Raw genomic sequence first — 25,107 nt, forward strand, 5'->3', positions numbered from 1 at the left:
ACTGGACACAGGACTCAAGGTGTCCTGCTGGCCACACTATTCCTGATACAGGCCAGGATGTCACTGGCTTTCTTGGCCACCTGGGCACACTGCTGGCTCATCTTCAGTCAGCTGTCAACCAGCACTCCGAGGTCACTCTCTGCCTGGCTGCTCTCAGCCACTCTGTTCCCAGCCTGTTTGCTATGGCAGATAGTGTCAAAGGCCTTGCTGAGGTCCAGGTAGACTACATCTACAGCCTTCCCTACACCCACCAGGCAGGTCACCTGGTCATAAAAAGAGATCAAGTTGGTCAAGCAGGACCTGGCCCTCTTAAATCTATGCTGGCTGGATCTGATCCCCTGGCCATCCTGTAGGTGCTCTGTGATTGCACTTAGGATGATCTGTTCCATTGTCTTGCACAGCACTGAAGTCAGGCTGACAGGTCTGTAATTTCCTGGGTCCTCCTTCTGACCTTTCTTGGGGATATTATGTTTGTCATAACATAGTTTGGATGGAAACATTGACACATTTCTTTGTCATTGAGATTTTTCAAAACTCCACCAAAAAAAAAAAAAAAAAACCAAAAAAACCCCACAAAACCCAAACAACAACCCAAACAAAAACAAAACCAAATTCATCCAGACTCAACAAACCTCTTTATTTCCATAAGAGAAGGAGAGAAAATAAACGTGTGTGAAAGAAAGACAGGAAGTAGTGAGATACACTACTTAAGGGAGTGGTATATTCACTAGAGCAATGAAGTTTTGCTGCTTGAAGAGAATGTAAGCATTTTCACGGTAACGTGTCATTACTTTTGCTGTTAGTAACATTCAAAAGACTTGGTCACATCTCTTCCAATCTGGTTGATTCTGTGATCACAACAAACCCTTTTGAGATCCCAGGTATTTTGGAAGAGTCTTTGCAGATGTACACCAGTAGGGGATGCCAAAAGAAAATGCAAAAATAATTGTTGTCTTCTTTCATGAATATATAGCTGGGTTGTCAGTAGATTCTTTGTATTTCATCTTTTTGGTCTATTTGTTCTGCAGTCAGAAGGAAGAAAAGAAGAGGATACTAGTACAAGAAAAAACACAGAATAATCATTACAAAGTGGTGACATCAATCAATATGCACCAAATTTTGTAACAGAACAAGCAGACTATTTTCTTGGTATGTAAGTGGTGCCATGGAAAATTTGAAGACTGAGACTATTACACATAATAAATAACAATCAGGGTAATTGTATCAGAAATTAATAATCAGTTATGAATTATGACTATTAATTTCTGTATAAATATTAGTTTTTATTATTCATATTTTTAAAATTCAGGAAGATTCACTGAGGTTCTTTAGATTTTCAGTTGACAAGGAGCAATTGCATGGAATTAAACAGCTTAAACAATCAGAACTTGAAAAACAATAATGCAAGAACAAGAAACATTCTAACTAATGCCTATGGAGTCTTGGCATTCCCTCCAGCATATACTCACAGTGGCTTTGGTCCCTGAGTAGGTCTCCTGTATGAAAAATGCTTTCAAACTCACGATGATCCTGGGGTGAAACACAAATATTCCAGGCAGAGGAAGAAGGAGATGTCGCTAAGCCACTGGTATGAGCTGCATACACGTGGCCGCCTGTTAATGAGCCACAAATGAGGAGATGCTCCGTGCAGACTATGGCATGATGCAGAAAGGCCAATTGCAGAAAGGCAAATGTAGAAAGGCAGTTTCTAAATCATCCCCCTTTATATACTTGATTTTGAAATCAAACTGACCAATTGGCACTAGCACCATTTTTCTGGCCAATGAACTCAAAGCTTTGTGCCTCCTTTGACTAAGCAGTCAAGACACCTGACATGTGTGCTAAGCCCCCTAGTCCTTAAGGCTTTGCTGGAGCCAAACCCTTATTGTTCGCTCATCTCCTTGCTCCCACACCCCTGCACCACTGGATGAGGAGAGCCAGGGTTAAACCTGCCTGGCAGGATTTATGCCCTACCAGGTCAGTAATAAAGGACCAGCACCTACATATTACATGCAAAATTACTACATGCTTTAGGGAACTATCTAATTTTGTGTTTATGAGTTTAAAATATCACAAGTATATACTATATTATAGTATACCATATTATGCTATATATACTCATTGACATTTCTGCCTGGATTTGGCAATTGATTTATAGATTTGCCCATGAGTTATCATTTATGGAGTATCACTTTTGATACATTTATCTAATTTAAGTTAGATTTCTATATTGCATGGTAATTACAATGATAAATTACTTTCTAAAAAAACAATGCATTGGATTGAAATGTCATTTTGCTTTATGAATTCATATTGGTTTGTTTGCTGCTTTTAATATTGTTTTTTTGTAGTAGCATTAGTATTCTGTGATGCAGTTGCATTAAACTGAGCCAGGCAGGCATTCAACCAAAGACCTTCAGTTATGTGATGCTCAACATTGTGAAATGTAGCTGCTTAACTCCAGCAGTAGACTTTACAATGCAAGATTATTAAATTCCCATAAACTATGGGATTTCCGTAAGCCTGCTAGAACACTGGATTAGTCAAGACAGATCATACAAATGGATGGGCTCCAGGGGAACTGCCTAAACAGAACTGTCATTTCACATCCCCTAGGTTTATGAATTTACCTACGAGTGCTCTCTAAGAAGACTGAGAATCTCTGATAGGTCTCATACTCTAACTACCTGTCTGGGTATATGTGTCACTAAAACTGGTTTCTGTACCCACGTTCACTATGCACTAGTTATGTTTTACACAGACTTCTTTCATTTCCTCTCCCCAAATCTCCCCATCAACTACACCCTGCAGAGCTTGAATGCCTAAAGTGTTTCTTCTCCTTTTTTCTTCCCTTTCTGTGCTAGTTTGAAGTTAGCTGGAATATTTCAGTGAGAAGAATTAGATTATAGGCTGTGAAAAGGAACCAATGGTGATATCTACTGCACTCCTAGGCGTGCTGAGATGTATAAAAACAACAACACAAACATAGATAACAGAGTTGCTCTCTGGCTGCATGCGCTTCTCTCCCTAACTTGCTGTCTAATTAATCTGTCTGCTTCATAACCCCCTGGCCGATTCCCCAAGATCACCTTGAATGCAAGACAAAGTCTGGGATAAGACAGGGGTGGAAAGGTGGTGGAAGGGTGGTTGGGAGCCCCTCCTTGGGTGTTACCTGCCCCCCACACTTAAGAACATCACCCAGACCAGACTCAAACAAGCTGTAAATTAAAGAATGAAGCTTAACACAATATACAAGCAGCTATTTACAATCTATACAGCTATAGACAGAAATATACGAGTTAAAAGTAATACAGAAACACAACAGCTCTCTCAGAAACCTGAGTCCACACGAGGGGCTCCCAACCAACATTCCACCTCTTTTCCACCCCTCTACTTTACCGCAGACTTTGCCTTACATTCAAGGTGAGTTTGGAGAATCGGCCAGAGGGGTTAGGAAGTGTGCTAGTTTGAAGCAGGCTAGAATGTTTTGGTGAGACAAAGTAGATAATTGTCTGTGAAAGGAAAACATTGGTGATGTCTCCTTCCCTCAGAGTCCCGCTGAAGAAGAATGTAAACATTAGCTAACACTTTCGCCATTTTGTCTTCACCTTTCTGGCTGGCTTCGAACTCAGCTGCAGCTCCCTAACCTCACTGCCACTTACCTTGCTTAACCACTTGGCTGAACCTCTTTTCTTCTTTAGTACTGGGGTAAGGTTGAGAGGGGCAGGGGGAAGGTGCAGGGGTGGTTGAGAGCTCCTCCTGGGGACTCAGATTTCTGGGAGCGGAATTGTGTTTCTGTATTACCTTGTGATGGTTTGGGCTCTTACCCACCCCCCACACTTTGTATTTGCCCCAGCTAACTCAGAAGGGACTCCAGGAATATAAATGAAACTATTTATTTACAAGCAGTTATTTACAATACATACAGTTATATACAGAAATATACAAAGGATAAACAATACAGAAACACAACTCCCCTCCCAGAAACCTGAGTCCCCAGGAGGGGCTCTCAAACCACCCCAACACCTTCCCCGGCCCCTCTCAACCTTACCCCAGTTCCCAGGAAGAAGAGAGGTGCAGCCAAGAGGTTAAGAAGGAAGGTTAGTGGCAGTGGGGTTAAGGAGATGTGGCTTGGTCTGAAGTCAAAGGCAGAAAGAAAGACAAAATGGAGAATGTTTACTACTTCTTCCCAGAGTTCTCAGCGTGACTGTGAGAGGAGTTGACACAACCATGTTTACTTTTTCACTGTCCATTATCTAGTTCTTTTACCAAAACATTCCAGCTTGCTTCAAACTAGCACATACCTTTTCATTTGTATAGTTCTGTATATAACTGTATATATTGTAAATATCTGCTTGTATATTGTGCCAGCTGTAAATAAATAGCTTCATTTATATTCCCAGAGTCTGACTGAGTTAGCTGGGGTGTTTCTTAAAGTGTAGGGGGGTGGGTAACAGCCAAACCACTACAGGAAGCAGAAAGATTACTCACAGAGACAGCAAGTAAGAGAGAGAAAGGAAGCAACCAAAGCCAGAGAGCAACTCTGTTATCTATGTTTCTGTTCTTGTTTTTATGCATCTCAGCAAGCCAACGAGTGCAGCAGACATCACCATTGTTTCCTTTTCACAGCCTATCATCTAATTCCTCTCACTAAAATATCCCAGGTAGCTTCAAACTAGCACATTCACTGTGACTCAATTTGTCCATCAGACAGCTTGCTTACTGTCAACTGACTATTTTATAGCTCATAAATTAGTTTTCAGTGCTGTGTTAATCAGACCTTGGTGTTATAAATACCTGGCAAAATATGACAAACCTGATCTTGATAGAACAGAGTACTTTTCACCTTGACATTTCACACACACTATATATATACACGCACACACGCTAATACTACCTTAAATTTGGCAGAGGGATCTATGAGAATTACAGAAAAATGTCAGACACACGAAACTAACATAATACAAAGAATATATATGTATTTTCTTAACATAAAAAATACTATCTATTTTTACAAGTTTTTGAAAAACATCCTGAGATTTCAGCAATTATATTCTCCCCTACAGCTCAGCAGTTTACATGAAATGATCCTTTCAATTAATTTCCAATTATTTTTCCTGAAGAAATATGTTGATTACTTTGCATCCACAGAAGATAATCTATTTAAAATTATCCACTGCACAAGTTGTTTTCAGTCATGCTATGCTGCAGTATCACTTTATAAAAGATATCTGTCATTAAGGATGAGAGAAGTCCTCCAATCTCAAGGATTTCTGCTGGCTTTTATTATATTAAGTTTGCTTCCTTATACTCATTCTTTTATTTCTGACAGCTCAGAAACTGATGAAGTAGAATACACAGAGTACTTAATAAGAGTGAAGAACCGTTCTAATATATAAATTAGCCACTGAAAAAGTCAAATAAATTGCAACCTTAGTGTACAATTCCTTTTTTATTAAGGGAGACTAGATCCCAGTTACCAAACATACTTTTAAAGATATTTCTTCATTTCACCTCCAGTTGCTGCTGTAAGTCATAGAATCACAGAATCAACCAGGTTGGGAGAGACCTCCAAGATTATCCAGTCCAACCTAGCACCAAGCCCTGGCCAATCAACTAGACCATGGCACTAACTGCCTCAGACAGGCTTTGCTTGAACACCTCCAGGGGTGGTGACTCCACCACCTCCCTGGGCAGCCCATTCCAATGCCAATCACTCTCTCTGCCAACAACTTCCTCCTAACATCCAGCCTAGACCTCCCCCAACTTGAGACTGTGTCCTCTTGATCTGTTGCTGCTTGCCTGACAGAACAGACCAACCCCACCTGGCTACAGCCTCCCTTCAGGTAGTTGTAGACAGCAATGAGGTCACCTTTGAGCCTCCTCTTCTCTAGGCTAAACAACCTCAGCTATCTCAGCCTTTCCTCACAGGACTGTGCTCCAGGCCTCCCACCAGCTTTGTTGCCCTTCTCTGGGCATGCTCCAGTATCTCAACATCTCTCTTGAATTGAGGAGCCCAGAACTGGACACAGCACTCAAGGTGTGGCCTGACCAGTGTTGAGTACAGGGGAAGAATAACCTCCCTTGTCCTACTGGCCACACTGTTCCTGATGCAGGCCAGGATGCCATTGGCTCTTTTGGCCACCTGGGCACACTGCTGGCTCATCTTCAGCTACTATCTACCAGTACCCCCAGGTCCCTTTCTTCCTGGCTGCTCTCCAGCCACTCTGTCCCCAGACTGTAGCACTGCTTGGGGTTGTTGTGGCCCACATATAGAACCCTGCACGTGGCCTTGTTCTACCTCATCCCATTGGACTCTGCCCTCCCATCCAGGAAGAAGAGCACATGCTTGTGTGTTTTAATTTTTACTGAGGTTTGTTACTCTGAAAATAATGTTTTCTTCCTTTGCAATATGTTAATATTATTTCCACAGGTCAGTCTCCACACATTCCTTGTCAGAGTGGTCACTAAGCAGCTATTTTTCTACCTGTCTTTGAGCAGTTAACTGTTCTGCTCTGAAAACAACACCTCCTATGTTGCCATGCTTTTAGTTTGCAGTGTCATCATGTATTCAAACTCTCTTTCAAAATATTGATAGCTGTGTAGTCCACTAACAGAAAGGTTTGCTTTTAGTTTCCAGTTTCATCATACATTCAAACTCCCTCCTTCAAAATACTGCTAGCTGTGCAGTCCACTAACAGAAAAGAAAATCTCTATCCATACCTACTAATTAAAAAGAATTAAAGTATTCTGGTCATAGAAAGTCCCCTGTAGCTTTACACTGCTTATCTTTGCCATGTTTCTCTAGACAGTTTGAAGGCCATTTATGAGATAATGTATTGTGAGAATAATTTAATCTGGAGATGATTAAAAAGGGTGGATATGTGCATATGGCTCCAGCATGAGAATACTCTTTAAATCCATGGAAGCTTCTTGCAGAAGCAATAACATGCACCTTGTATACATGGTGAACTACATAAGAAATAATAGAGGAAGTAAGGTAGTTATCAATAAAATTTCAAATAACTAGGAGAGCATTGCTAAAATCCATGGCAAGTCTATAGAAGCTCTTAATACTGGAGGCTTTACAGAACAGGTGCTATAATTCGGCTTGTGTTGGAGTAGATAAATAGACATTTAAAGGGAGAATGAACCTAAATATTTCAAAAGGGAATGAGCAAAGGTGAATAGAAACTCCTTTCATCAAAAGATATCCTCAGGATCTGTTCTTTTCCCCATGAATAATCTAATTTCTCTAATACTTTTAATATAGGTTTGTTAATTTTTTCCCCAGGTAGAGGAATTTGCTACCACGCAAATGAGGTAAAATTAGAATTTCCTTTCTTTTTTTACGTTTCCTACTGTATCAGTGATATTTTCAGTATGTTCCTGTCCAGGGAAAAGGTCCTAATTGGGCCAAATGTGTGTCTAGTTCTGGGATCCTCAATTCATGAGAGATGTTGAGATACTGGAATGTGTCCAGAGAAGGGCGATGAAGCTGGTGAGAGGTCTGGAACACAGCCCTGAGAGGAGAGGGTGAGGGAGATGGGGTGGAGAAGAGGAGGCTCAGGGGTGATCTCATTGCTGTCTACAACTACCTGAAGGGAGGCTGTATGCAGGTGGGGGTTGGTCTCTTTTGCCATGCAGCCAGCAACAGGATAAGGGGACACAGTCTCAAGTTGTGCCGGGGACAGTGTAGGCTGGATGTTAGGAGGAAGTTGTTGCCAGAGAGAGTGAGTGGCATTGGAATGGGCTGCCCAGGGAGGTGGTGGAGTCACCGTGCTTCGAGGTGTTCAGAAAAAGACTGGCTGAGGAATTTAATGCCATGATCTAGTTTATTGGCTAGGGCTGGGTGCTAGGTTGGACTGGCTGATCTTGGAGGTCTCTCCCAACCTGGTTGATTCTGTGATTCTACGAAAAGGATAGTTGCAATCTAGAATCTTAAATATAAATCTATTGATGTAAAAATTTTGACTGCCTATAATTTACATTATTAAACTAACAAATAAAATAATTAATATGTGTGCTTAGTAGAAGATGTCTTTTTGCTTGTAATAGCTTCAAAAATAGATCACTTCTATAACTAGACACAATAACACTCAAGGAAACAAAAAGAGCAGGGTTTAGGGAATTGTACAAAATGTACAATGAATAAACAACACAGCAGATAATAAATCTTCATCCTCCAAGGTTTAGGTCAATAACTATGACATATTGAAGTAAAAAAATAAATTTCAACTTCCAAAACTGACATCCAAGTGAAGTTTCAGCTCAGAAGATTGACATTCTATTATTTCTACTTCAAGGCTGCCCAGGGAGGTGGTAGAGTCGCCGTCCCTGGAGGTGCTCAAAAAAAACCTGGATGAGGCACTTAGTGCCATGGTCTAGTTGATTGGACAGGACTGGGTGATAGGTTGGACCAGATGATCTTGTAGTTCTCTTCCAACCTAGTTGATTCTATGATTTGTACTGAGGCAGTGAATAAATGGTAATAAATGGAAGACGAAGAAGAAAATTTACAAAGCATTGAATAAAATTCAATATGAAAAGAGTTATACATTATTTTAAATCATTAATTCTTTACTGTAAAGGTCACAGAGCACTGGAACAGGCTCCCCAGGGAGGTTGTGGAGTCTCCTTCTCTGGAGACTTTCAAGGGCTGTCTGGATGTGTTCCTCTGTGATCCGTGTTAGGGGGGTTGGACTCGATGATCTCCTTGGGTCCCTTCCAACCCCTAACATCCTATGATTAATTTCATTTGATATAACCTTACAAGACGTATATCTTAAAATAAGTATGTTTCTTTTCAGGATAGGGCTTTTCTAAGGGCAGCATTTCGGACAGCAAACAAAACCTGGTATAATTACCATTCTAAAAAGATTGGTTTGTTCCTGTTCTTTTCTTTATCCAAGTTAAAAAATGCAGTGTAATCATCCTGTCTCTGGAAGATAAAATATTTCGACATAAATGCATATTGTTAAGGTGCACATCTAATAGACCCAGCTATGTATTTGTTATTCCATTAACTAGATTAACAGCATACAGGGTGAGCATACTTCATCTACCAGTTATATTTCTTAACACATCTTATGCATAGCTACTGATAAATGGGGCAATAACATGTTAACAATGCTGAAGTTGTCTATATAACATCACTTGAATGGCTTTTTTTTATCATTAATATTTAATAAATTAATTACTGTGATGGAGTAATAAACTCAAAGCTTACTTTATGTATTAGGAGTGTAGCAATACATTTACGCTGCTAACAATGAAGTTGTAGATAAATGTTTTTTAGTGGGTAGCCCTGAAGAAAATTTACACTGTGCTTTCACAGCACTTTTCACAGCACAGAGAAAAAAGCAAATATTCCACATTTAATAAATAAAAAGTAATAGAGAAAAAATGGTGGAAAATTCTTAACTTATCCATGAAATGCACTTTATAGAAACAAATGCAAACATTCCACATTAAATAAATAAAAACTAACAGGAGAAAATGGTGAAAATTTCTTAACTTATTCACAAAATTAATTTTTTAGAAAAAAAATGTACATATTCCACATGTAACAAATACAAAATAATAAGGAAAAAATGGTGAAAATTTTGTAACTTATTCATGAAATTAACTTTTTAGAAAAAAATGCAAATATTCCACATGTAGTCAATAAAAACTAATAGGGAAAATTGGTGGAAAATTCTTCACTTATTCATGAAATTCAACTTTGGTTACAGTTTTTCATTCTTATTTACAATTCATTAACTTACAAAGAGTTGAACTTTGTGTCAGAAGCTAGCACAAAATGATAAAGACTTGTCAGAAGATTACCCTGGTAGCATTTCTTGTAGGCAAACTAATCATAGGCTCATAGAATCAGCCAGGTTGGAAGAGACCTCCAAGATCATCCACTCCAACCTAGCACCCAGCCCTAGCCAGTCAACTAGACCATGGCACTAAGTGCCTCATCCAGTCTTTTCTTGAGCACCTCCAGGGACAGCAACTCCACCACCTCCCTGGGCAGCCCAATTCAATGCCAATCACTCTCTCTAAGAGGAACTCCCTCCTAACATCCAGCCTATGCCTCCCCCAGCACAACTTGACACTGTGTCCCCTTGTTCTATTGCTGGTTACCTGGGAGAGGAGACCAACCCCCATCTCCTACAGGTACACCTCCTTCTGGCTACAAGCTCCTTTCAAGTAGTCATAGACAGCAATGAGATCTACTCCTGAGCCTCCTCTTCTCCAGGCTAAATACCCCCAGCTCCCTCAGCCTTTCCTCACAGGGCTGTGTTCCAGGCCTCTCACCAGCTTTGTCACCCTTTTTGGACACATTCCAGTACCTCAACATCTCTCTTGAATTGAGGACCCCAGAACTGGACACAGTACTCAAGGTGTGCCCTGACCAGTGTTGAGTACAGTATCTGGTTATTACTGATTTGGCATGGATAGAGACTGTGCAAGGGTTTACTATCCATATAACAGTATGTGAGGACTTAGGGAACATAAAGAGATGCAAGAAAACACCAAGTGTCTTCAGAACATGAAAATTACATCAAAACATAAAACATATCTGTACTGGGGCAGAGTAATGATTTGTTTAGCACAAAGACCAGTCTATGAGAATAGCCAGTAACTGATATACAGCAAATAATAGATATATATGTAAAAAAAAAAAGATGAAGAACAAATCTATTTGGGAAATTTATATTGCACTTTTAAAATTAGTATTAATAGTATTTTATTAGTATTAGTTTTTATAGTATTATAATAGTATTTTATTAGTTATTATAATATTATACTACTATTTTATTAGTATGTATTACTATTAGCCCAAAATAGTATTTTATTAGTATTAACGTTCCAGAGTACAAGCAAAACACTTACTTATAGAGAAGAAATTACTTAGACAGAAGTAATAAAGCAGATACTTAAGCTGTTAAGATTGTCGAGTGTTATGAACAGGAATTGCTCATGTGCCTCAGTGGGCATTTGCTTTCTGCACGGTCAGCAGATTACCTGACAATTGCAGAATGACTTGCAGTGTAAAAAAAGCAAAATAAGTATGCAGTTCTTCGTGTTCAACCTTGAAGTGTTCTCTCACTGAGGGAGAAAAGAAAAAAAGTGGTGGACCAGACAGAATCAGAAGAATCAGTCACACACTGACTGTGACTTCTTTTTCCTACACATCTGAATATGAACCTACACAGATCCACTTTCATTTGCATCCTGAATTATGTGTTGAATTTCTCTGAGAAAATTATAACATTTATTTATTAACAGTGGATTGATATTAAAACAAAACAAGATTGTTACTACTGACACTGGGTTAAGGTATCTGTGATTAGGCTTTCTGCAATAACTGCACTTCAGGAATAAACTGGGCCAGTGACACTTTGAAAGAAAATCAACCTCTGCCTGCAGGTGCTGAATTTATTTGCAAATGCCTGAGTAACCACTGTCACACTGAGACAATCTAATTTCTGGCTGTGTGTTTCTCCATGTCCTTTCAAAGTGTTCTAGTATTGTGTGCTATGTTTTACATCACATAGCATAGGAGCTGTGACTCATAGCTTGCTTATTATTCTACTTCTCTTAGTCTATCCATGTACACAGTCTCTATACCAACTTACTCCCCTCCAGGGAGGTGGTTGAGGTCCCGTCACTGGAGATGTTTAAGGCCAGGCTGGATGGGACTCTGGACAGCCTGGTCTAGGGTAGGGTGTCCCTTCCCATGGCAGAGGGGTTGGAACTAGATGATCCTTGTGGTCCCTTCCAACCCTGACTCATTCTATGATTCTAAATAATGACATTTAAACAGCACAAAGCATTAGAAGCATCTGTGAGCCCAAAATATGAATGCAGTGAGAACAAGTGTTTAATAGACACTTGATGCTAGCAATGTTACTTTTTTTAACAGTCATAAGCAATTAATTCTAGTCAAAGACTGGTCAGTACTGCAGCAGGTCAGGGCAGCTTTTTCTCCCCCTCTTCTCCATGCTGGTGAGGCCACATCTGGAGTATTGTGTCCAGTTCTGGGCTCCCCAGTTCAAGAGAGACAGGGAGTGACTGGATACAGCCCAGCAGAGGCTACAAAGATGCTGAGGGGAGTACAGCATCTCTGTGAGAGGGAAAGGCTGAGAACCGTGTGGGTGAGAAGAGCAGCCCAGGAGGGGAACTAATCAATAGCTAAAGGACAGAGTCAAGAAGATGGGGCTGGGTCTTTCAAAAATATTTGCAACTGAGAAAGTACAAATAATGGATGAAGTTCTTGCACTTTGGACGTTTGGAATCCCTCCTGAATTAATAAAAGAAGCATTGTTTGACAGTCAAAATACCCAAAATCAGTCACACTAATTTAGCACAAAAAAATATAGTTAAGTGTCTGTGCTAGTTAGAAGCAAGCTAGAATGTTTTGGTAACAGAACTAGATAATGGGCAGTGAAATGAAAACAATTGATGTCAACTTCTCTCACAGTCTCGCTGAGAGGTCTGGGAAGAAGAAGTAAACTTTCTCCATTTTGTCTCTCACTCTTGCTTTTGCCTTAGACCGAGACACATCTCATTAAACCTTCTCCCACTAACCTTGCTCCCTAACCTCTTGGCTGCACCTCTTTTCTTCCTGAGAACTGGGGTAAGGTTGAGAGGGCCGGGGGAGGTGTTGGGGTGGTTTGAGAGCCCCTCCTGGGGACTCAGGTTTCTGGGAGGGGAGTTGTGCTTTTGTATTGTTTATCCTTTGTATATTTCTGTATATAATTGTATGTAACTGTATATATTGTAAGTAGCTGCTTGTAAATTCTGCTAGCTGTAAATAAATTGCTTCATCTATATTCCCAGAGTCCATCTGAGTTAGCTGGGGCAAATACAAAGTGTGTGTGTGGGGTGGGTAAGAGCCCAAACCATCACAGTGTCTGTTGTTTAAAATGGGATTTTATCAGTTATGTTAAAATGTTCCCTGCCCACCTACACTTAAGAAAATCCCAGACTAGACTCAGCCAAACTGCAAATTAAAGAATGAAGCTTTATATTTACAGCTTAGCAGCATATACAAGCAGATATTTACAATCTATACAGCTATAGACAGAAATAGACAAGTTAAAAAGTAATACAGAAACACAACAGCCCTTCCAGAAACCAGAGTCCCCAGGAGGGGCTCCCAACCACCCTTCCACCTCCTTTCCACTCCTCTACCTTTCCCCAGACTTTGTTCAAGGTGAGTTTGGAGAATCAGCCAGGGAGGTTAGGAAGCAGAAAGATTAGTCACACAGACAGCAGTTTAGGGAGAGAAGTGCAGGCAGCCAGAGCCAGAGAGCAATTCTGTTATCTATGTTTGTGTTCTTGTTCTTATACATCTCAGCAAACCTATGAATGCAGTAGACATCACCATTGTTTCCTTTTCACAGCCTATTGTGGTGGAGGGTTGCACAGGCCTCAGATGACTATGTTTATAAACCTATTCATGCCGGGACATGTTGTCCTCCCGAAGGGTGTTGCCCTGCCTAAACTTGGGGTAAACAAGTTAAAGGGACAAAGGGACACAACAGCCTTGGTGCCTTCCAGTCTGGGTTGCCTCCTCGAAGGTTGAAGTACACATGTTACATAAGCTCACACGCCTAGGGTGGGGAACCCACCTGAGCCCTCTCCATATCTGGGGGTACCAGACCCTCAGACTTCACCTTATTTGCTATGTTTTGGCCTGTTGCCAAGTCCCTATTGGACAGAATTGTGGTCCAAGGACCATCAATCGCAGGGTCAGAACTCATAAAAAGGGACAATTCAGTGTCCCTGCTATCTCACACCTCGCTCCTATCCTGCCACCCTCTACCACCCACCTGCTGCTCCTAGTCGCTTCCAGCCGCTTTTGGGGACCACCGCCGCTGCATGACTCCAGCCCACGGCACCAGCCCAGGGAACTAACCAAGACACTCCTGGCCAGCTGCCACTCCAGCCACCACTCCCAGCTGGACTGTGCCTGTGGAAGCTCCAGACAGCGCACCCCAATAACCCCTGAGCTGAACTATTCAAACCCATGATGTTTGGGACCATCGGAACTGACTCCAGCCAGTGAGTAACTGAACAAACTCGATCTGAGACAGCATAAACTTTCAATAATTTACCAGTGGCACTTTCATGCCACAGACTCTCTTCCTAAATCCTTTCAAATCTCTGCTAAATTCCCAATTCGCTGTACATAGACATTCTGTAATATAATCTCGAAACCGCGTACAAAGAACTTGTGTGGGGTAGCTGTAAATAAGTTTGGGGAGGGGGATTCCTTGTGTATATAATATTAAATTATTTAAACCCTTTTAAAAATTCAGCCTCATATTTCATTCCCCCAAAACCCAGACGAACCTCTCCACAACACCCATCATCTAATTCTTCTCACCAAAATATCCCAGCTAGGCTCAAACTAGCACAGCTATGATGAAAGTCTGAAGAACACATTGAAAAAGATTTAGAAGACAAATTGATCAGAAAGATTAAGCTTTTCCCTAATATCGGGAGTATTGCAAAAAGGTGGCCCTGTCAAACCCCCTGGAATCTGTGAGAAGCCTCCAATGAAAATGTTGATTATAACCACCAATAGTATATACTTATTCTGCAACACTGCCAAAAAAAAACATAAACATATACATACACTTATGCATATACACATATATGGTAGATGAGAAGCTCAACATGAGCCAGTAGTGTGCACTTGCAGCCCAGAAAGACAAGCAGAGTCTGGACTGCATCAGGAAAAGTGCAGCCAGCAGGTGGAGGGAGGTGATTCTCCCCCTCTACTCCACTCTGCTGAGACCCCACCTGGAGTACTGCATCCAGTTCTGGAGCCTCTATTACAAAAGGGATGTGGAGATACTGGAGCATGTCCAGAGAAAGGGCCACGAGGATGTTCAGAGGGCTGGAGCAGCTCTGCTGTGAGGACAGACTGAAAGAGTTGGGGCTGTTCAGACTGCAGAAGAGGAGGATCCAAGGTGACCTTCTTCTGGCTTTCCAGTATCTGAAGGGGGGCTAACAAAAAAGCTGGGGAGGGACTTTTTAGGCTATCAGGGATCAGGGGGAATGGAGTGAAGCTGGAGGTGTGGAGATTCAGACCAGATGTGAGGAAGAAGTTGTTCAGCATGAGAGTGGTGAGAGCCTGGAATGGGTTGCCCATGGAGGTGGTTGAGGCTCCATTGCTGGAGGTGTTTAAGGCCAGGCTGCTCTAGGCTAGGGTATCCCTGGCCATGGCAGGGGGGTTGGAACTAGATGATCCTTGTGGTCCCTTCCAATCCTGACTAAGTCTATGATTCCATATACATACACATATACTTATACATATTTTACACATGTATGTGAGTGGTATGACCAACAAAGGGACAAAGAACTGTGCAGTTGTTTGTAAGATGCATAGAAAAACTTGTAAACAGTGGCTCAAACAACAGATATGCCAGACAGTACAAAAAATGAAATCAACACAAATCAAACAAACACACATACACAAAAAGAAAAATTAGCATAAAAAACTGCAAATAAGAAAGACAACCTGATAAACGTGTGAGAAAGATGAAAGGAAAATTAAAACCAAGACAAGCAGCAGTGGATGCAGATGTGATTCACTCTCTTTGAAAAGGGACAAGCAGCATGAAAACTCTAGGCTTTAGGGAGGGTATAGAAGTGTGGTGGTCTGGCTTCTATCCCACACCCCACACCCCCCACCACCACTACTTTTAGAAATGTCCCAGCTAACTCAGAAGGGACTCCAGGAATATAAATGAAGCTATTTATTTACAGCAGTGCAATATACAAGCAGCTATTTACAATAGAAATATACAAAGGATAAGTAATACAGAAGCACAACTCCCCTCCCAGAAACCTGAGTCCCCAGGAGGGGCTCTCAAACCACCCCAACACCTCCCCCTGCCCCTCTCAACCTTACCCCAAATCCTGAGAAAGAATAGAGGTGCAGCCAAGAGGTTAAGAAGGAAGGTTAGTGGCAGGGAGGTTAATGATATGTTACGCAGTCTGAAGACAAAAGCAGAGTGAAGACAAAATGGAGAATGTTATCTAATGTTTACTTCTTGTTTCCATAGTTCTCAGTGGGACTGTGAGAGAAGAGACACAACCATGTTTTCCTTACATAGCCAATTATCTACTTTCTCTCACCAAAACATTCCAGCCTGCTTCAAACTAGCACAAGAAATGGAAAAAAAAAAAAAAAGTCCTTCTGCTTCGTTTCTTTGTTCTCAAGCCTGATAACCTTGACCTTAGGAATTAAGAACAACCAATGCCCTCAGCACTACTTGACACCAGCTCCATGGTATTGTAAATACAGATAATTTGGGATATAAATTCTAAAGGACCAACTGTTGTGTCTATGGACTCATCAGTAGTGGCAGTAACTTTCAAAGTATGTTCCTAATAACAGTCAGTCTAGAAAAATGCTAATATTTAAAAGAAAACAGATGAACCAGGCTATTATTACAGTGATTTCTACTTCTCCCAGATATATAGTATCCATAGGTGTATATAAATATTTATACACGTGTGTGCTGCTTCTGTAATTCTATTCGATTTTACTCCTATTCTATTCCTACTGTATTCTACTCTATTCTATGTTCTAGACAGCTTGTGTAATACATTCTTATAAATTCCAGTCAGTTGTGATTTTAACTGACAAATAGGATTAAAACTGCTTTTTGAATAGTTGCTCTGCTTCTTTCACAGTGGTACAGCAGAAATAAATGAGGTCCTCCCAATAACTTCTAAGTGAGTCTCAGGTAAGGATGCAACCTCCGGAAGTCTAAAGTACTACAATAATGGCTTCTGAAAAATAACCAGGCTGGGATGAAATGTTCTAGATTTAAAGCAGGATTTTTTACATTGATTCAAACTTTCAGGTCTTGTAATGAATCACAGAGGGAATACATTAGTGGATTGCTGGCCTGTTGAATATGGAGCGTAATACCGTGAACTTTGTCAAAAGAGAATAGTCTACTAATGAACTCATAGCGAGATACGTCACTTCAGAGAATGTTGCTTCAAGTCTGACTACTAAATCTAAACAAACAAAATCCCACTTTGTACTGAATATATTAAACATTTATGTACACATAGAGGCCTTAAAAAAACATATCAAGATACAGTAGAGAAAAAATAGTGGTAATGACTCAATACCTTAGTAAGACATAGTAAGGAGTAAGACTCCTACATCAGGGTCGAGGCAATCCCAAGTGCAAACCCAGGCTGGGCAGTGAGTGGCTGGAAAGCAGCCCTGAGGAGAGGGACTTGGGGGTGCTGGTAGATGAGAAGCACAACATGAGCCAGCAGTGTGCACTTGCAGCCCAGAAAGCCAAGCAGAGCCTGGGCTGCACCAGGAGAAATGTGGCCAGCAGGTGGAGGGAGGTGATTCTCCCCCTCTACTCCACTCTGCTGAGACCCCACCTGGAGTACTGCATCCAGTTCTGGAGCCCCCATTACAAAAGGGATGTGGAGATACTGGAGCATGTCCAGAGAAAGGGCCACGAGGAGTGATAGGACTAGGGGGAATGGAGCAAAGCTGGAGGTGGGTTGGTTCAGACCAGACGCGAGGAGGAAGTTGTTCAGCATGAGAGTGGTGAGAGGCTGGAATGGGTTGCCCAGGGAGGTGGTTGAGGCTCCATTGCTGGAGGTGTTTAAGGCCAGGCTGGATGGGACTCTGGGCAGCCTGATCTACACTAGGGTGCCCCTGGCCATGGCAGGGGGGTTGGAACTAGATGATCCTTGTGGTCTCTTCCAACCCTGCCTGATTCTGCGATTCTGAGTTATCTATATGATTGACATTATTTGTGAGAGCACTTAGTTTACTGCTATTGCAGACTACAGCCAAACACAACCTGAACCTTAAAACATGTTTCACTGAAAATTAAAATGAACTCAGACCATTAGTCAAAGGGAGTTTAACAGAAACTATGAAGTAAAAGGAAAAAAAGGAGAGGGGGGCAGGGGACAATAAAACTTCAAATCAATAATCACTGTGAAATTGGTGCCCTAAACCTGCTGTTGTTAATATTACCACTAGAAATCTTGCTAGTGTCTGGCATAAAATTCACACTGCTTGTAATGCAATGGGTAAAATTTACAGAATTGCAGAATGGAAAGGGCTCCTGAGATCATCTCATTGAAATGCCTTGCTGAAGTGGCATCATCTAGAGGACTGTCTGCAGTACTGTATTGGAAATTAATATCTGCTATTAATTATGGATATTAATTTCTGTATGAATATTAATTAAAATTAATATTCATAAATCAAGAAGATTCCCTGGGGTTCTTTGGATTTTTGGTCGACAGGAAGCAATTGCACAGAATTAAACAGTTTAAACAATCAATGCAAAAGCAGGAAGAATTCTAACTATGCTTATGGAGGCTTGGCATTCACTCCAGCAGATGTACTCACAACACTTTTGGCCCCTGAGTATGTCTGTATCAAAGACACTTTTGAGCTCGAGATAATGATCCCAGGGTTAAATAGAAAATATTCCAGGCAGAGGAAAGGAGAGCTGAGTTGCTGCTAAGCTGGCAGGTGTGGGCTGCATACATGTGGCCACCTTTAATAAGCCACAAACAATGAGAGGCAGGCAGGCTCCATGCAGAAAGGCACAGTTTTCTAAATCATCCTCCTTTAAATATTTCAATTTGAAAATCAAACTTACCTACAGGCACTAGCACCATTGTTCTGGCCAATGAATTCAAAGCTTCATGCCTCCTTTGACCATGCAGGTATGGTGGGTGCAGCACAAGACACCTGACATGTGTTACTAAGCCCCCTAGACCTTAAGGCTTTGCTGGGGCCAAACCCTTATCATTTGCTCATCTCATTCCACTCTCAGACCCACAAAACAGGAGGAGGAGAGCAAGGGTTAAACCAGCCTAGCAGGATCTATGCCCTACCAGGACAAGTACCATCCTGTATAGTTACACAGATACACGCTGCACAGGCTTCTGGACATGTTCCACTGTTTGAGCAATCTGAAAATATACATTTGTTTTCTGGTGAAATTGCTTGTATTTTATTATGTATCTATTGCCTCTTGTGCTTTCACTGGGTACAACTGAGAGAAGTCTGTCTTAATTAATCTTATTCCCTTATCAGTTATAAATACTGATATTTTCTTGTGCCTTTCTTCCCTTCTCCAGCTGAACAGTCCAAGCTCTCTCAGCCTCTCTTTGTACAGCAGAATCATAGAAACATAGAATCAACCAGGTTGGAGGAAATCTCCAAGATCATCCCGTCCAACTTAGCACCCAGCCTTAGCCAATGGCAATAACAGCTTCAGCCAGTCCTCTCTTAAACACCTCCAGGGGTGGCAACTCCACCACCTCCCTGGGCAGCCCATTTCAATGCCAATCACTCTCTCTGTCAACAACTTCCTCCCAACATCCAGTTGAGACCTCCTCTGGCATAACTTGAGACTGTATCCCCTTGTTCTGTTGCTGGTTGCCTGGCAGAAGAGATCAATCCCTACCTGGCTGCAACCTCCCTTCAGGTAGTTGTAGGCAGCAATGAGGTCACCCCTGAGCCTCTTCTTATTCAGGCTAAACACCCCCAGCTCCCTCAGCCTCTCCTCACAGGGCTGTGCTCCAGGCCTCTCACCAGCTTTGTTGCCCTTCTCTGGACACATTTCAGTATCTCAACATCTCTCTTGAATTGAAGAGCCCAGAACTGGACACAGTACTCAAGGTGTGGCCAGGCCAGTGCTGAGTACAAAGTAAGAGCAACCTCTTTTGTCCTACTGGCCACACTGTTCCTGATGCAGGCCAGGATGTCATTGGCTCTCTTGGCCACCTGGGCACACTGCTGGCTCATCTTCAGCTACTATCTACCAGTACCCCCAGGTCCCTTTCTCTCTGGCTGCTCTCCAGCCACTCTGTCCCCATCCTGTAGTGCTGCTTGGGGTTGTTGTGGCCAAAGTGCAGAACCCTGCACTTAGCCTTGTTAAATCTCATCCCATTGGCCTTTGCCCACCCATCCAGCCTGGCACAGTCCCTCTGCAGGGCTCTCCTACCTTCCAACAGATCTACACCTGCTCCTAGCTTGGTGTTATCTGCAAACTTACTGATGCTGGACTCAATCCCCTGGTCCAGATTATCAATAAAGATATTGAACAGGACTGGGCCCAGCACTGACCCCTGGGGCACACCACTGGTGACAGCTGCCAACTGGATGTGGCACCATTCACCACCACTCTCTGGGCCTGACCTTCCAGGCAGTTCTTAACCCATATCAGAGTGAATCTGTCCAAGCCATGAGCTGCCAGCTTTGCCAGGAGCTTGTCATGTCAGACAGTGTCAAAAGCTTTGCTGAAGTCCAGGTAGACTACATCCACAGCCTGCCCCACATTCACCAGGCAGGTAACCTGATCATAAAAGGAGCTCAGGTTGGTTAGGCAGGACCTGCCCTTCCTAAACCTGTGCTGGCTGGGCCTGTTCCCTTGAGCCCTACTGTGTTGTCCTTCCAGGAGATTTCAGGTGGTAAAGGCCTCCATGAACTATGGCCTGTGAATGTGAGGCCTCTTCCAGTTGTTTCCCTTATCAATGTATCCCTTTTCAATCCCAAAAGATTGTAGATCACAGAACTTGAAGTAGGTGAAAAATCTCTCACTGAAATTAATTTAAGCTCTATACACTACAGTGTATTTCATCATAAACTGAAGTTTAAGCTGGTTAAAGGTAGATGTTAACGCAAAACTTTAAATATGCCTCCTGTATGAAGTTTAACCAGTTTAAATCTTATCCCCAAAGTACTTCAAATTCTAGTCAAATTCACCCTTGATTAGAGTATAATTAGCAATTTGGAGCAGCTGTTTGTGCATGTCAACACAGAATTAAAGTTTCTGAGTTAATATTTGAAGGAAGAAACATGCTATATAATAAAAAAAAAGTTATCTAGATTGCCATATTGATGTAATGTTGAATAAAGACTAATAATAAAAATAAAAGATGTTAATTAAATTAGCATATTAAACAGTGAAGTTGTAAAGAGTTTCCCCAAAAGTGATGAATAGTCAAAATTCTTTCTGTTTGAATTACTTTATGGCTTCCAATTCATGCTTCATTAATATAAATAGCAGGTAGATACCTAGGAGAAGCAAAAATGTATCACAGTATCACAGTATTATCAGGGTTGGAAGAGACCTCACAGATCATCAAGTCCAACCCTTTACCACAGAGCTCAAGGCTAGACCATGGCACCAAGTGCCACGCCCAACCTTGCCTTGAAGTGCCCCAGGGACGGCGACTCCACCATCTCCCCGGGCAGCCCATTCCAGTGTCCAATGACTCTCTCAGTGAAGAACTTTCTCCTCACCTCAAGCCTAAATCTCCCCTGGCGCAGCCTGAGGCTGTGTCCTCTCGTTCTGGTGCTGGCCACCTGAGAGAAGAGAGCAACCTCCTCCTGGCCACAACCACCCCTCAGGTAGTTGTAGACAGCAATAAGGTCACCCCTGAGCCTCCTCTTCTCCAGGCTAACCAATCCCAGCTCCCTCAGCTTCTCCTCATAGGGCTGTGCTCAAGGCCTCTCACCAGCCTCGTTGCCCTTCTCTGGACACGCTTAAGCATCTCAGTGTCCCTCCTAAACTGGGGGGCCCAGAACTGAACACAGGACTCAAGGTGTGGTCTAACCAGTGCAGAGTACAGGGGCAGAATGACCTCCCTGCTCCTGCTGACCACACCATTCCTGATGCAGGCCAGGATGCCATTGGCTCTCTTGGCCACCTGGGCACACTGCTGGCTCATGTGCATATACTTCCCGATTTTCAGCTTTATCCAAGAACCATTCTAAGGGTAGATAAAGAAGACTGTTTGCAGGTGATTCTCCTAATTTCATGTCACTCTTTTTTCCACTATTTTCCTACGATCCCATCTCTGACAGGCAGAGATGGTGAGCAGGACAGCAGAAGCCAGTTACATCTTGTACCTCAGGACATAACTGTTAGTTTAAATCCTTGAGGCCCATGAAACACAATCATATAATCATACAATGGTTTAGGATACAGGGTTAACACTCCAGGAGGACTAACCCTGAACCTGACCTTAAGTGGTCTTGACAACTCCCCAGGGGTGGGTCTGAACACCACCAGGTGATGGTTTGCCCACTCCCCCTTCCTGTCCCATAAAAGCAGGGGGACTTCCTGTTTCTCTCTCTGCACTCCCTGCCTTGCTTATACCCCCATTACCATCTGTTCCTGTTCTCTCTTTATTACCACGTGGCCATCACCCACGAGGCAGACCAAGCCATCACAATCGGGTTGCATTTATACCATTTTGTATTTGTATTTTTCCCTTCTCTAACCTTTTGTAACTTCCCTACTTCAGATACTTCTTTTAAGTTATCGTTAAACTTTTCTTTTTAACTTCCAAATTGAGTGAGATTCATTTATTTGCGTGTGCTTACCTTTTCTCTCTACTTCTAATTCCTTTCTTTGGGAAAGGAGGAGGAAGAGGGAAGGGCACTCTACAAGTTGTTATTGGTTCTATAAAATTTATCTGAGTCTCTGGAAATTTAAATTAGAACAGAGACATTTAGGTTGGAAGGGACCTCAAAAATCATGCAGTTGCAGCCCTGGAATTAGATCACTAGGTGACCCTTGAGGTCCCTTTCAACCCTACAGATTCCATGATTGTGTGATTGAAACAGAGTTGGGTATTGTGTGGCTGCCACAGCCCTTACAAAAAGCCCTAAAGCAATGCTAGTCCCCTACAACAAGCATGCAGCTACTGAGCTTCTAGTGAAGGGTAATGCAACTGATCTAGAGACTAAAGTGCTAGCATCAGTAGTGCCTGTAAAGAGAATGAAATGCAAAAGAGAGTGGGTCTTGTAGGAACATCAGAGGCAGGGGAATTGAAGGTGACCAGTCAGTCTCTACCCTTATGTGAGTTGTGTGATATACACAAAGATTGCAGTCACCATGAAGGCAAGCAACTCATTCCTTCACTACTGTGATGCTGGGATATTGGAGCAAAAGATTTGGACTTGTATAGCAGAGAAGCCAAGCAGCTGGGACTAATAACTAGAGAACTGGGTAGCAACAGTAGTCCAGAAAATGAGGTACATTGTCTCTTTCTGGAGGTGACCCCTGCTAAGGGAAAGCTTACTTTGTTTTTTGGAGCCTCATAGAAATCATATGTATGGGACAGAAGGGCACAGGGTCTTAATTCTATGGTTGTCATCACAGTCCTCTGGAGAACTGAACATGAGATGATTATTTCTTCTAAAAATATGACAATGGGTTTTGAGTATGCCCAACTTCCACTTTTAATTAATTCCAAAAGAGAAAGATACATGAAATAAAAGCAGGACATTTCTGATTGAGAACAAGCAAGCAACATGAACTTTATTCAGGTGGGTCAAAAGGCCTTCTTTCAAAAGGGTAATTTTGTCATGAAGTAAATTGGTCTATGTGTTATTGACCATGAGCAAAGAGAAGCTAGAACTGACCCTTCTACAATTATCCACACAGTTACAGAAAGATAGCAACAGACCTTCAGTTCATGTAAATAACCCTCAATAATCCCTGCTATGCTACAACCTTCTGTTGATTTCTTGGCATGTCTTTGGAACAGCACTTTGGAACATATAATTCAGTTTCTTGGTGTTAAACAGAAAGGTGCTATTATTTCTATCATAAAGAACTAGAAGATGTTTATTGCCTACATCAAGGACAGACACTGCCAGAGGGTTTACAAAAAGATGTAAACTCCCTCTGGGGCAGCCTTTGTGCTCTAGAGGACTTTTTGGTTCAAAGTACAGCATGAAAACAATCCCAGCAATTTCCATTTCACCAGTTCATGCCCTAAACTCTTAGCCCACATGTGAGGCCAGGGCTATTCCTAGTAATAGCTAGTCAATATTCAGGATCATCTCGACAGGAAAACATGCATCTTAAGGGCAATGTACTAAAAAGGTTACCAAAAAAACACCCCAAGCAATCAACCACATAAAAAAACACATTGGCAGGAAAAAGTGACTTTTTTCTACTTAACAGTGAAGAATCTTGTAACTCAACACGAAGAAACTCAGCCTAAGGAAGCCTACCCAGCACCTGTGAGCGATGTCAGAGCAATCATCAGGCCTATCCCTGCCTAGCCTGGGGGCCCACCAGGCCCCCTGGCCTTTGAATCCCCTCCACCTTTCACCCAGTGATGCACCACATAGCACTCACCAGTGATGATACAAGGAGGATCCTTCTGCCCAAGTGGGCAAGCTTAGGGCTTGCCTTTCATGGGGCCACTTATAAAGGGGAGTGGGGGGGGGGGGGGGGGGGGGGGCTAAGTGGTGACACCTGGGGTGGGAGGAGACTCCAATAGAATCCAGATTGAAAAGGGGAGTAGGCAGGGAGGGCAAAGTAGCGACACCTGGGGTGGGAGGAGACTCCAACAGAACCCAGGTGTTATGAGTTTGGGGGGGAAAAAAAGGGGAAAATGCATTGTGCAGGAGAGAAAGAGGTGGATATGGTGGAGAAGGGAGGGAAATGGAGAGGAAAAGGATGGAGATGAGAACAGGAAGATGGAATGGTCTATTTGCAGTCATCTTGAATGTTAAATTGCACAGCAAGTGATCTGTGAATCTGGGCAGTCCTGTTTTCCTTGTATTTCTTTGCCTTTCTCACATTTGTCAGCTCAGCTTATTTTTTTTACAGACTGGATAAATATTTTTGCTTGGTGTTTTTGGAGATCAAGTTGAAGTATGTAACATAATTCTATACAAATCATTACTGAATAGAAGACAGCAGTAAGATTTTGTAACATTTCATCATGAACAACAGTTTGCAAGTTGTGCAGAGATGTCTACCAGGAAGCCAGAAACATGCTCTGATTTCAGCTTGGAGATGAGAAGACTCCACAGAGACCTAATAGTAACCTTCCAGTACCTAAAGGTGGCCAACAAGAAGGCTGAAGAGGGACTGTTTACAAAGGCCTGAAGTGGCAGGATGAAGGGCAGGGGTTTTAAACTAGAGAAGAGATTTAGGTTGGATGTTAGGAGAAAGATCTTTACCATGGAGGTAGTGGAGCACTGGAACAGGTTGCCCAAGGAGATAGTTGAGGCCCCATCGTTGGAGATAGTCAAGGTCAGGCTCATCAGGGCTCTGG

General features: G+C 42.2%; 1 long non-coding RNA gene across 2 annotated transcripts; it reads right to left on the bottom strand.

Annotated features, from left to right (window-relative positions):
• Window positions 1-1,475: 1,475 nt before the first annotated feature.
• LOC135191685 (uncharacterized) lies at window positions 1,476-24,215 on the bottom strand. 2 transcript variants are annotated; one of them, XR_010308865.1, is made up of 4 exons: window positions 24,180-24,215; window positions 11,017-11,100; window positions 9,768-9,792; window positions 8,890-8,941 (listed from the first exon to the last, which is right to left on the bottom strand). It is a non-coding gene; the product is annotated as an uncharacterized LOC135191685 (long non-coding RNA). The 2 variants fall into 2 exon arrangements; XR_010308864.1 differs by lacking the exons at window positions 8,890-8,941; window positions 9,768-9,792 and adding an exon at window positions 1,476-1,613.
• Between the last annotated feature and the right edge of the window lie 892 nt (window positions 24,216-25,107).

The sequence above is a fragment of the Pogoniulus pusillus genome, chromosome 3 (assembly GCF_015220805.1).
Source record: "Pogoniulus pusillus isolate bPogPus1 chromosome 3, bPogPus1.pri, whole genome shotgun sequence".
Classification (NCBI taxonomy): domain Eukaryota; kingdom Metazoa; phylum Chordata; class Aves; order Piciformes; family Lybiidae; genus Pogoniulus; species Pogoniulus pusillus.